Source organism: Acinonyx jubatus, chromosome B2 (genome assembly GCF_027475565.1).
Source record: "Acinonyx jubatus isolate Ajub_Pintada_27869175 chromosome B2, VMU_Ajub_asm_v1.0, whole genome shotgun sequence".
NCBI lineage: Eukaryota > Metazoa > Chordata > Mammalia > Carnivora > Felidae > Acinonyx > Acinonyx jubatus.
In genome coordinates this window covers 31921140-31934166 of record NC_069385.1, presented here as the reverse complement: position 1 = coordinate 31934166, position 13027 = coordinate 31921140, and the positions used below count along the sequence as shown (strand labels likewise).

General features: G+C 38.3%; 1 protein-coding gene across 4 annotated transcripts in view; it reads right to left on the bottom strand.

The window, feature by feature from the left end:
• LOC106976873 (pantetheinase) overlaps nt 1–13027 on the bottom strand; it is a 66649-nt gene that overhangs the window by 43464 nt on the left and 10158 nt on the right. The window contains exon 2 of one of the 4 annotated variants that reach the window (XM_053222232.1): nt 5624–5859. The exons of 2 other annotated variants lie outside the window; for them this stretch is intronic. The gene's annotated coding sequence lies outside the window, so the exon portion shown is untranslated. Of the gene's footprint in view, nt 1–1323; nt 2083–5623; nt 5860–13027 lie in introns of those variants that run through there. One more of the 4 variants, XM_015074349.3, reaches the window with a different exon arrangement.

Genomic DNA, 13027 nt, shown 5'->3' with positions numbered 1-13027 from the left:
AGCTCATGTATAAACAATCTTCAGGCCTCTTGCTCTGTGGACCGCTCAAAAAGATAGCCTGACGGGCGCCTGGGTGGCTCACTTGGTTAAGCATCTGACTTCAACTCAGGTCACGATCACACTCACATGCTGTCTCTGCCTCTCTCAAAAATAAGTAAACATTTAAAAAAATTAAAAAAAAAAAAGATAGCCTGACATATAAAAATCTTCTTGATTGGCTACCCTCAAAACTTGGAAATTGGTTTATAATTTGATACAAACCTTAACCATTGTTTTCTTTTGTTTCCATAAAAATGTCTCTTATTTAATATCTGGTTGTTTATACCAAAGGCCAAACTTTGAGAATATACCTTTATCATGACCTCCTGAAATGAGTTTAACTAAATTGACCTATTGTCAGGACTAAGAGACTGGTTTGAAAATATGAAATCATCCACCAACTCAATTTATTAATGTGTGAAACATCAGGGAAGTTTCAGACAAAGGGACTGTAGGGCAAAAGGGAGGCTGTCCCAAGAAGGGCCATTTTGGCATGAAGATTACTTTGAGCTAAAGACACATCCAAATTGAAAGTGAGATGATACAGCACCACCTATCATGCTAATGGACATCAACAGAAAGCTGGAGTAGCCATGCCATACTTATATCAGACAAACTATTTTTTAAACAGAAATGTAGCAAGAGATAAAGAAAGTCACTATACCATAATAAATGGGTCTATCCAACAAGATCTAACAATTGTAAATATATGTGCCCCCAATGTGGTGACACCCAAATATATAAATCACCTAATCACAAACATAAAGAAATTCATTGATAATGATACAATAGTAGTAAGAGACTTTAACACCCCACTTACAACAAAGGACAGATCATCTTAAAAGAAAATCAACAAGGGAACAATGGCTTTGAATACCACATTGAATCAGATGGACTTATAATTATATTCAAAACATTTCACCCTAAAGCAGCAGAATACACATCCTTTTTGAGTGAACATGGAGCATTCTCCACAATAGATCACATACAGATTCACAAATCAGGCCTCAGCAAGTACAAAAAGATTGAAATCATACCATGCATATTTTCAGACCACAATGCCATGAAACATGAAATCAAACACAAGAAAAAGTTTGGAAAGACCACAAGTACATGGAGGTTAAAGAACATCTTACTAAATAATGAATGGGTTAACCAGAAAATTAAAGAAAAAATTAAAAAAAATACATAGAAGCAAATGAAAATGAAAACATGACAGTTCAGAACCTTTCAGATGCAGCAAAGGAGGTCATAAAAGAGAAGTATGTAGCAATCCAGGCTTACCTCATAAAGCCTAAAGCCAGCAAAAGAAGGGAAATAATAAAACATAGAGCAGAAACAAATTATATAGAAACAAACCAAAAAATCAGTAGAAAAGATCAATGGAACAAAAAGCTGGTTCTTTGAAAGAATTAATAAAATTGATGAACCCCTGGCCAGACTTAATCAAAAAGAAAAGAGGAAAAACCAAGAAAACAAAATCACAAACTAAAGAGGAGAGATCACAACCAACACCACAGAAATAAAACAAGTACAAAAAAATATTGTGAACAGTTATATGCCAGCAAATTGGGCAATCTGGAAGAAATGGATAAATTCCAGGAAACATACAAACTACCAGAGCTGAAACAGGAAGAAATAGAAAATTTGAACAGATCCTTTACCAGCAAAGAAAGTGAATCAGTAATCACAAATCTCGCAATAAACAAAAGTCCAGGGCCAGATGGCTTACCAGGAGAATTCTACCAGATATTTAAGAACAGTTCATATCTACTCTTCTCAAACTGTTTCAAAAGAATAGAAATGGAAGGAAAACTTCCAAACTCAATCTACAAGGCCAAAATTACCTTTATTCCAAAACCAAAAACCCCACTAAAAAGGAGAATTATGGGCAGCAAAAATTCTCAACAAGATACTAGCAAATCAAATCCAGCAGTACACTAAAAGAATTATTATTCACCACGATCAAGTAGGATTGGTTTCTGGGCAGCTGGGGTGGTTCAATATTCACAAATTGATCAACGTGATACACCACATTAATAAAAGAAAGGATGAGTACCATAGGATCCCCTCAATAGATGCAGAAAGAGTGTTTGACAAAATACAGCATCCATTCTTGATAAAAACCCTCAACAACATAGGGATAGATAGAACACACTTCAACATCATAAAGGCCATATATGAAAGACCCACAGCTAATACCATTCTCAATGAGGAAAAACTGAGAGGTTTTCCTTTATAGTCAGGAACAAGACAGGGATGCCCACTCTTACCATATTTAACAAAGTATTGCAAGTCTTAGCCTCAGCAATCAGACAACAAAAAGAAATAAAGTCTTAGCCTCAGCAATTGGACAACAAAAAGAAATAAAAGGCATTCGAATCAGCAAGGAAGAAATCAAACTTTCACTATTTGCAAATGACATGGTATTCTATGTAGAAAAATCAAAGACTCCACCAAAAAATTGTTAGAACTAACACATTAATTCAGCAAAGTCTCAGAACATACAATCAATGCACAGAAATCTGTTGCATTCAACGTGGATGGAACTGGAGGGTATTATGCTAAGTGAAATAAATCAGTCAGAGAAAGACAGATATCATATGATTTCACTCATATATCAAATTTGAAAAACTTATTAGAAGACCATAGGGGAAGGGAAAGAAAAATAAGATACAAACAGAGCGAGGCAAACCATAAAAGACTCTTAAATACAGAGAACAAACTGAGGGTTGATGGGGTTGGGAGTTGGGAGTAGGGAAAATGGGTGATGGGCATTGAGGAGGGGACTTGTTGGGATGAGCACTGAGTGTTGCATGTAAGTGATGAATCACGGGAATCTACTCCTGAAGCCAACGCCACACTGTATGTTAGCTAACTTGACAATAAAACAAAAAAAGAAAGAAAAAAGTCTGTTGCATTGCTACACACCAATAATGAACGAGCAGAAAAAGAAATCAAGGAATCAATCCCATTTACAATTACACCAAAAACCATAAGATACCTATGAAAAACTTAACCAACGTGGTGAAAGATCTGTACTCTGAAAACTATAGAACACTTACGAAAGAAATTGAAGAGGTCACAAAGAAATGGAAAAACTTCCCATGCTTATGGATTAGAAGAACAAACATTGTTAAAATGCTTATACTAGCCAAAGCAATCTACATATTTAATGTAATGCCTATGAAAATACCACCAGAATTTTTTACAGGCTGGAAAATAAGCCCTAAGATTTGTATGAAACCACAAAAGACCCCAAAGAGCAAAAGCAAGTTTGAAAAAGCAAAGCAAAGCAGAAGCATCACAATTCCGGACTTCAAGCTGTATGACAAAGCTGTAATCATCAAGACAGTATGGTACTGGCACGAAAACAGACACACAGATCAATGGAACGGAATACAAAGCCCAGAAATATTGTTGACCCACAACTGTATGGTCAATTAATCCTTGACAAAGCAGGAAGAATATCCAATGGAAGAAAGGCAGTCTCTTCAACAAGTGGTATTAAAACTAGACAGCAATATGCAGAAGAATGAACCTGGACCACTTTCTTACACCATACACAAAGAATAAATTCAAAATGGATGAAAGACCTAAATGTGAGACAGGAAACCATCAAAATCCTAGAGGAGAACATAGGCAGCAACTTCTTCGACCTTGGCCATAGCAACTTCTTACTAGACACGTCTCCAGAGGCAAAGGGAAACAAAAGCAGACATGAACTACTGGGACTTCATCAAGATAAAAAGCCTGTGCAGAGTGAAGGAGACAATCAACAGAGCTGAAAGGCAGCCTATGGAATGGGAGAAGATATTTGCAAATGACATATCTTATAAAGGGTTATTATCTAAAATCTATAAAAGACTTATCAAACTCAACAGCCAAAAACCAAATAATCCAATTAAGAAATGGACAGAAGACATGAATAGACACTTTTCCAAAGAAGACATCCAGATGGCTAACAGACGCAAGGAAAGATGTGGATAAATCTTTAGCCACAAAATGGCTAAAATTAACACCACAAGAAACAACAGGTGTTGGCATGGATGTGGATAAAGGGAACCCTCTTACACTGTTGGTGGGAATGCAAACCAGTGCAGTATGGAGAACAGTATGGAGGTTCCTCGAGAAACTAAAAATAGATCTACCCTACAATCCAGCAATTGCACTATTAGATATTTATCCAAAGGATACAAAAACACAGATTCAAAGGGGTACATGACCCTGATATTTATAACAGCATTATCAAGAATAACCAAACTATGGAAAGATACCAATTGTCCATTGACTGATGAATGGATAAAGAAGATGTGGTATATAGGTACAATGGAATATTACTCAGCCATCAAAAAGAATGAAATCTTGCCATTTGCAATGACATAGATGGAGCTAGAGTGTATTATGCTAAGTGGAATAAGTCAGCCAGAGAAAGACAAATACCATAGGATTTCACTCATATGTAGAATTTAAGAAACAAGACAGATAAACACAGGGAAAAGAGGAAAAAAAGAGAAAGGGGGAGGCAAACCATAGAGACTCTTAACTATAGAGAAGAAACTAAGGGTTGCTGGAAGGGAGGTGTTCCGTGGGATGGGCTAGATGGGGGATGGGTATTAAGGAGGACACTTGTTGGGATGAGCACTGGATGTTGTATGCAAGCGATAAATCACTCAATTCTACTCCTGAAGCCAACATTACGCTATATGTTAGCTAACTAGAATTTAATAAAAATTTGATGAAAAGAAAGTAATCAAAATCCAGCAAATTCAGGAAAAGCTCTTTACCTCCTCCACAACTGCCTGAAAAGAATTTAGATAGAGGATCAGCTCCAGGACGTGAGCTATCACCTTAGATAACTATGTTTTGACATGAACTAGGTGTGGCAGACAGGAAGAAACCTAGCAAGACTTGTTTCATCAAAGTCCTGTTTGTCTCACATTTCCTGAGAGGCCTAGCAAACATTTGTTTACCAACCATTTACTCTTTCTTATCTCCCTGTGAATTTCATTCCTTCCCTGTGAAGTCCCAGGCCCCACCCTCTTCTCTTTACTTCACAGTGACAGATATACTTCATTTTGCCTGATGTCTTTGGAATTTCCATGGGCATGTGGATTCCCAGTACATATGAAATCAAATTCAATTTTCTCCTGTTAATTTGTCTCATGTCAGTTTGATTCCTAATCTGGCTAGATGGGCCTTGAGAGGAAAACGAAATTCGTGCTCCCTGATATACCTACAGCAAAAGACAATTGGACTGATGTAACTCTCATGGCTCATCTCTATCCTCTTCTGAGTACTCCATTCTACTAATCCTCTGTCTAAATTGTTCTCCCACTCTGGAAAGACTACATAATTAAAAGCAAAAGTCTGCCAATTTAATGCTTTTACAGACACTCCTGTAACTACCTTCAGAGAAGGGCCCCCATGGGGCCCCCTCCCAGAGTTGAAGAAACTGAGGAATTTTCTGGTAAACTGCTACATTCTTCCCTTAAACAGCTAAGAGGGAACTGGTGGATATCAGAGCCTGTAGACAGGATTCTGGAAAAACTGTCAAAGGCCAGTGAAAGATGAAAATTCTTACCAGAATCAGTTCTTCTGAGTCTCTGTCTGTGATGCCCAGTCCAGAGAGGAAAATGAAATCTCACTGTTGTCCCTTCATTTCCAAATGCAAACCCATTGTGTATTGTTCTTTTCTCTCCAAGGGATAAGAATTGCCTTCTTACTTGTCTCCTTTTGCGTGAATAGGCTAGGCTTTCTGCCTGCCTGGTATGGTACATGCAAGTTGTTTCTTTCTTTTGGCTGTCTGTGGGAGTGACTCTGGATTTGAGAAAGATAGGATCTTTTGCACCCTCTTTGGGGGCCTGCTGGACACCCATGAGATGTTATGCAATACTGCCAGAAATATTTAAAATTAAAACTATGTACCCATGCAGCATTACTTACAATAGCCAAATTATGGAAGCAATTCAAGTGTCCATCGATTGATGAATCGATAAGGAAGTGAGATACACACACACACACACACACACACACACACACACACACACACACTAAATGTAACTCAGCCATAAGAAAAGAATGACATTTGCAGCAAAATGGATGAATCTACAGGGTATAATGCTAACTGAAATAAGTCAGTCAGAGGAAGACGAATAGTTATGTCATTTCATCATGTGGAATTTAAGAAACAAAACAAACCAACAAAGAAAAAAAGAGACACACAAAAAAAAAGACTCATAAATATGGAGAACAAATTTATGGTTACCAGAGGGGAGACCTGTGGGGAGATGGGTGAAATAGATAAAGGGGATTGAGAGTACACTTATCACAATGAGCACTGAGTAATGTATACAATTGTTGTATCACTATACTGTACACATGGAACAAATATAACATTGTATGCTAATTATACTGGGATTAAAAAAACAACAAAGCTATGTATCCAGAGGGAAAGAAAAAAAAAAGAGGATAATGTAGTAGGATAGACGGATTAACCTATAAAGTCATTTAATTTATAACCCAGTTCTTTGAGGAATTAAAAACAACATTCTTATAGATCTTTTACAAAACAAAAGTCAGTCTACAGGCTATTCAAATTCGCCTATTCTTTTACCAATCCCAAAACTTCTCTTCTTTATCTGAAAAACCCTGTAAATCATCGGCCTTAGAAAATCAAAGTCCTTCTTGGGAGAACTCCCTTTTTTTCTCTTCCTCTTAAAGTTATACATCTTATCATGTCTTTGCAATGTAAATATAGCCCCAAACTACCTGAGACTGAAGGGGAAAAAAAGAAAGAAAAAGAGTCTTTTTTAAAATAAACTGCCAGGGTCCCTGGGTGGCTCAGTTGGTTAAGCGTCCAACTCTTGATTTCGACTCAGGTCATGACCTCACGGTTTGTGAATTGGAGCCCCATGTCAGAATATGACATGTGTATGTCTCACAGAATGTGGGAATGTGTGGCCTGCTTGGGATTCTCTCTCTCTCTCCCTCTCAAAAAATAAATAAATAAATAAAAGTAACTGCTAAAAGGGCTCTTGTGCCCAGACTCCAGCACAGCTTTCTTAAGATTAATTTAGGAACAAATACAAATGTTAAAAATCTCCACAAATATTTGTAGCAAAATTAATTTTCAAAAGAGCTCTATTTAGTTGGTTTGAAGACCAGTGCTAATAAGGACTGCCCATTCTAAACCTCTGAAAAAGATAGAAATTAACCCAAGTGTTTTTTTCAAGTTCATGTGATCCAGGAAAATATTCGATATGAAAGCTGGTTTAAGGTTGCTGGTTTGATTAAAATAAACATGTCTTCAGAGCTATCAGCAATAAAATTAAAACTTTTATTCTGCCTGGGTTTACTTAAAGTCCTATAAATCAATATTATCTCTGTTACAGAATATTAAAAAAAAAAATAGCTTGGAGGAGCGCCTGGGTGGCTCAGTTGGGTGGGCATCAGACTCTTGGTTTCAGCTTAGGTCATGATCCCAGGGTCGTGGAATCAAGCCCCGTGTCAGGCTCCATGTTGAGGATGCAGTCTGCTTAAGATTATCTCTCTCACTCTCCCTCTGCCCTTCTCCCCGATTGTGCTCTCTCTCTCTCTAAAAGAATAAAAAATAAAATAAAATAATTAACAAAAAAGAAAAATAACTTGGAAGACGGACTTTGATGTATCACAAAGTTTTTATGAGTAACCTAAGCATAAATTGTTGAGAACAAGTAAATTGAATAAGCATAACTAAAATAAAAAAAAATAAGCTAAACTTTTAAATAATTTTCCTAAATCTTACTGGTCACCTAGAACCTTAAAAAGTTGCTGAGTTAGGTTAAACGATGAGTTCAGTTAAATTTGTTAAATATCGGGGCGCCTGGGTAGCTCAGTCCAAAAAGTGTCTGACTCTTGATCTCACCTCAGGTCTTGATCTCAGGGTCATGAGTTCAAGCTCTGCAATGAGCTTCATGCTGGGTATGGAGAATACATACATACATACATACATACGTACATACATACATTCATTAAATATCTAGATCACTTCCAAATAAAACAAGATACTAAAACATTAATTACTAAACATAGGTTTATGTATTTTTGACTTCTAGTTACAGAGAAACTAAAAGATGTCCTGATCTGTTCATGCTCCACTGGAAAATTTAAAAAGACATATGCTTCTAAAAATTATGAAATATGTTCATAAATGTGCAAATCTGAACAATTGTGCTAAGACAGACAGTTTGCAATCACTACTTAATGTTCACTAGAAATGAAGGTTTCTAAGACTTAAAAATTCTAATGAATGTAATGTATTAGACCACTGGAAATGATAAGGGAAAAAGCTTTGTATGCAAAGAAAATAAGATGGATGTTTTCAGTGAAAAAAAATTATGAGATACAGAGATGCATTCTTGTTGAGGGAAAATAAAGTAATTTTGTCCTAAAGTGAGGCTGGTTATTTAAAGAGGGAAAACCTAGGACAAATCTGAGTTAAAGAAAGAAAATTATAGAAGGTTTATATATTAAAAAAAAAAAGGAATTTGGAAAGAACTTTCAATAAGTGATCAAGTTGGCTTCCGTGACAAGGCTGCAGCAACAGAATCCATAATGATTATAGCACATCTGGATGAGGTCCATTCTGCTTCTGCAAAAATGGTTTCTCACTGCCAGGCTGTTGTCATCCTGATATCCGTATAACATGGCAACAGTCTGCCCCTGAATCAGAGAAATTGAGGTGGGTAGACAATGGTTGTAAATTAAACGAATAGTTGGGGCCATCAGAAACCCAAGATGGTTGCTTCGTTTTTGCCAGGTCCTTGACAAACTCCATGTTTTTTATTTTTGTGTTCCTTCAACCACTGTAGTGCATTTAAGATGACTCAAATTATACATAGACATTAGTGGGAAAGCCTCTCTAAAATTGCAAAAACAGTCTACCAAAATGTCTAACGTGTCAGACCCATAGTCCTGAAAAAAACTGATTTTTGTCTACAGTGTCCTCAAACCATCTCCGTATAGACTCTTTGAACCCCTACCTACAGCTAGACTTCATTCAATGGCCACTTAGTAGGGGTTACCAATATGTCCTTGTTATTGTATGCATGTTTCCCAGATGAGTCGAAGCTCTCATGGGATGGGGGTGGGATGCTGCTAAAAACTGTATTTCCCACTTTGAGTATACCTTCTTTAATCTCCAGTGATCAAGGCACCCGCTTCACTGGGTGAAGCATCTGAACCTTAATGAAAACCTTGCAAACTTCTTGAATTCTATCAATATATAACCTTTTGCTGATTCCTTTCTGTCTCATGCTATTATGGCCACTACTACTGTAAGGCTCTAATGCCTTATACTCAAGCCTGTCATCAACAGGGTAAAGAAGCCTTCCTGGGTCCCAATTCAAAGGATCCCGTTGGTCCCAGTTTAGAGCCCCGTGACTGGGTATTCTGAATATGTCATCAGAGCAAGACCTCCGGCCCCATTAGAAAGAAGCTTACCAGGTGTTCCTGACCACTGACACGGCTACAAAACTAGAAGGTGTAGAGCCCTGAGTACATATTGCACAGGTGAAGAAGACTCAATCTGACCCCTGGTCCTGGAGACACTGGAGAGCTCTGAATCAAAGTGACAGGGAAGAGAAGTAGCTGAGGTAGACTGTTTCCACCCAAGATGCCAGATCGACTTCCTCCTTTAATTGAACATGAAACCCCTTGTCCTTCTTCACTCCTCTTCACTTCTTCCCCTTCCTTCACTGTGGAATTGGCTGGGAAAAATAACCCCCTCATCTTTATCTCCCAGGCCATTTCTGAGATAGGTAACCTCTGGAATTGAGAACAACAACCTTTTATTTCAGGGAAGGAAGCTGAAATCTAAATGACCCCCTACATCTCATTGGTTGACTCCCCTGAATTTATATCATCAAGTTAGAAAAGGCCTACCAGGAGGCTTTCGTGATTCGGGACTCACTCCTTTGGCAGGTTCTGACTTCTCTGGCAAGGGATAAATATAAATGAGGCTGTGATCAGGAGCTCCTCTTTAATTCTTGAAATTGTTGCAGAATCCACTGCGAAAGCAATAACTGCCCAACAAAGATCCTTAGACCGTCTTGCTTAAGTTGTTCTTGATAACAGGATAGCCCTTGATCATCTGTCGGCTGAGCAAGGAGGTGTCTGCTGTAACCAGTTTCTCCCGCTATACCTGGATTAGCACTTCTGCAGAAGTTAAAACTCCGTTACATAAGGTTACAAAGCGATCCATTTGGATTAAAAAGGTGACTCCTTCCGTGAGGTCTTTTTATTTGGTTTTGATTAGATTGGGCCTAGGGGACTGATGAGGAACACAAAGGCAAGAGAAATGTAGATAAAGTTAAATTTCCTTACAACCTGCAGCCCACTGATAAATGCTTGAGACCTGCAGAGTGTGACATTCCTTAAGGAACTCACAAACTGCCTTTAATGTTAATGCTTTGCTAGAGATGAAAAGCAACCTTAGCTTGACAATAGCCAGAACTCCAGGATCCTAGAAGGTTTCTTTAACATCCAGAAATACTTTCAGAGACTTCCATTATCTCTACCACCCCAACTCCAAAATATATAATCAGTCATGCCTCACAACCCCAGTGCAGCTCTTTCAATACCCACAGGTCCCGTCCCTGTGCTTTAACGAAAGCACCTTTTTACACCAGATATTTATCCAGATACTTGATGCCCTCTCTTCATTCCTATTCTTATACAAAGCTGTCTTTCTTGGGCACAGGACAGTCACCTAAGTCACTAAGATGGTTGCCAATCTTAAGACTCCAATATCAATTTTCCTCCTCATTGGTCACTGCAATCCCCTCCACATCTCTAGTCTAGTCACTTCTGGCCAAAAGACCTCTGCTTAGAGCCAGCTGAAACCAGTATGCAACTGAATTTAAAACCGTTGCAACCAGGGAGTGTTACGTGGGGAAGTCAGTTTTAAAGACTACATGTGTTGGAATGTCGCTTAGACCGTGATGGATTTCCACTTTATTATTCCTCATCAATGTCCCCTACTGAGTACTTAAGTTGTAATATTAGGTAATTCTGCTCTTGCAAATTCTTAGCATCTCCATGGGTTAAAATGGCAGTCTGTCTTTGGTTCATCTACGGGCACCTATTGTGTCCCAGAAAAAAAAAATAGGGAAGAAAAGAGACATCAACATCACTTCAGTAAACAAGCTGGTGTTCGAAACAGCTTTTTGAGGGATGCCTCTGGTTGCTTTGAACACCAGGGACCCTCGACATTATTCTGAATGGGATGCAACCCAGGAGCCAGGGGAGGGGAGGCAATTATGGTAACGAACATATCCACTTTTATAGGAACATAAGATTTCCCTCTTTTTTTTTTTCTTTTAAGGTTTACTCTTGACATATTGGATAATGACTGTGTAAATAGGCCCCCTCCTCCTAACAAACCTGGGCTACTGGAGGAATCACCAGCCGGTTCAAACAAGGAGGACATTGGCTCTGTTATTATCCCTCCTCCTTACAAACCCTAAGGACTCTCCTGCTTCCAGCCTGGCTGGACATAACAGAGGCAGAATCCCCCATCTTCCAGAAGCTTCTCCTACATCTGGACTATATCCCCTTAGGGACGTTGTTAATGGAGAAATGGGCACTATTAGAACCCGCGTCCCATTCTTCATGGAAGACTTGACTCATACAAAACAATTAGGATGATATTCTGAAAACTCTTCTCAATTTATTGAGGGTTTTCAACAAGTTTCTATTATGTTTCACTTGACTTGGCAAGATTGAGATAGATAGATAGATAGATAGATAGATAGATAGATATCACATTAACTCATGGCTGCACCCCTCAGGAAAAGAACCTTCTGGGCAAGGGCTCAAGAATTTGCTGATGAGCTAGCACCCAGAGATAAAGATCATTATGCAGTAGGGTAATGCTGGCCCAAATACCAAACCACATTGGAATCACCAGGAGGGTAGGATGAGAAGGAAAACATGAGACCATATGATCACTTGTTTAATAGTAGGAATGAAAAAAAAGGATTCTCTAAACTTGTAAACTTTGCTAAAATTCAGCAAATTACCCCAGGAGCTGATGAAAATCCAGCTCTATTTCAGGGTCATTTGGAGAAGCCATCCTTAAATATATAAATCTGGACCCAACCTCACCTGAGTGAACAACTACATTAAACGTACATTTTATAAAAAATCAGTTGGCACCTGACATCTGTCAAAAATTGACTAAAGTGGCTTTAGGGCCTCAAACCTCCACCCAGTGTCTACTGGAGGTACCTCCTGGAGTTTTTTGTTTTAATTTTGTTTGTTTGTTTGTTTTGTTTTAGTTTTTTTGTTTGTTTTAGTTTTCCGAGGGGAAAGGGTAAATTTTATTTTTTTATTTTTTTCTCCAATTTTTTAAAAAAATCTACTTAGTTAACATGTAGTGTGATATTGGTTTCAGGAGTAGAATTTAGTGATTCATCACTTACATATAACACCCAGTGCTCAACAAGACAAGCGCCTTCCTTAATGCCCATCCCCCCTTTAGCCCATCCCCCACCCACATCCCTCCAACCACCCTCAGTTTGTTCTCTATTCTAAGAGTCTCTTTTGGTTTGTTTCCCTGATGGACTTATTTCCCTTAGCATAATACACTCTAGCTGCATCCACATTACAGCACATGGCAAGATTTCCTTCTTTTTGATAGCTGAGTAATATTGCATTATATATGTATATACCACATCTTCTTTATTCATTCATCACTCAATGGACATTTGGGTTCTTTCCATAGTTTGGTTATTCTTGATAATGCTGCTATAAAAATCAGGGTGCATGTACCCCTTCAAATCTGTATTTTTGTACCCTTTGGATAAACACTCAGTAGTGCAACTGCTGGATGGTAAAGTAGTTCCATTTTTACTTTCTTGAGGGACGTCCTACTGTTTTCCAGAGTGGCTGCCCCAGTTTGCACTCCCACCAACAGTGCAAGAGAGTTCCCCTTTCTCTGCATCCT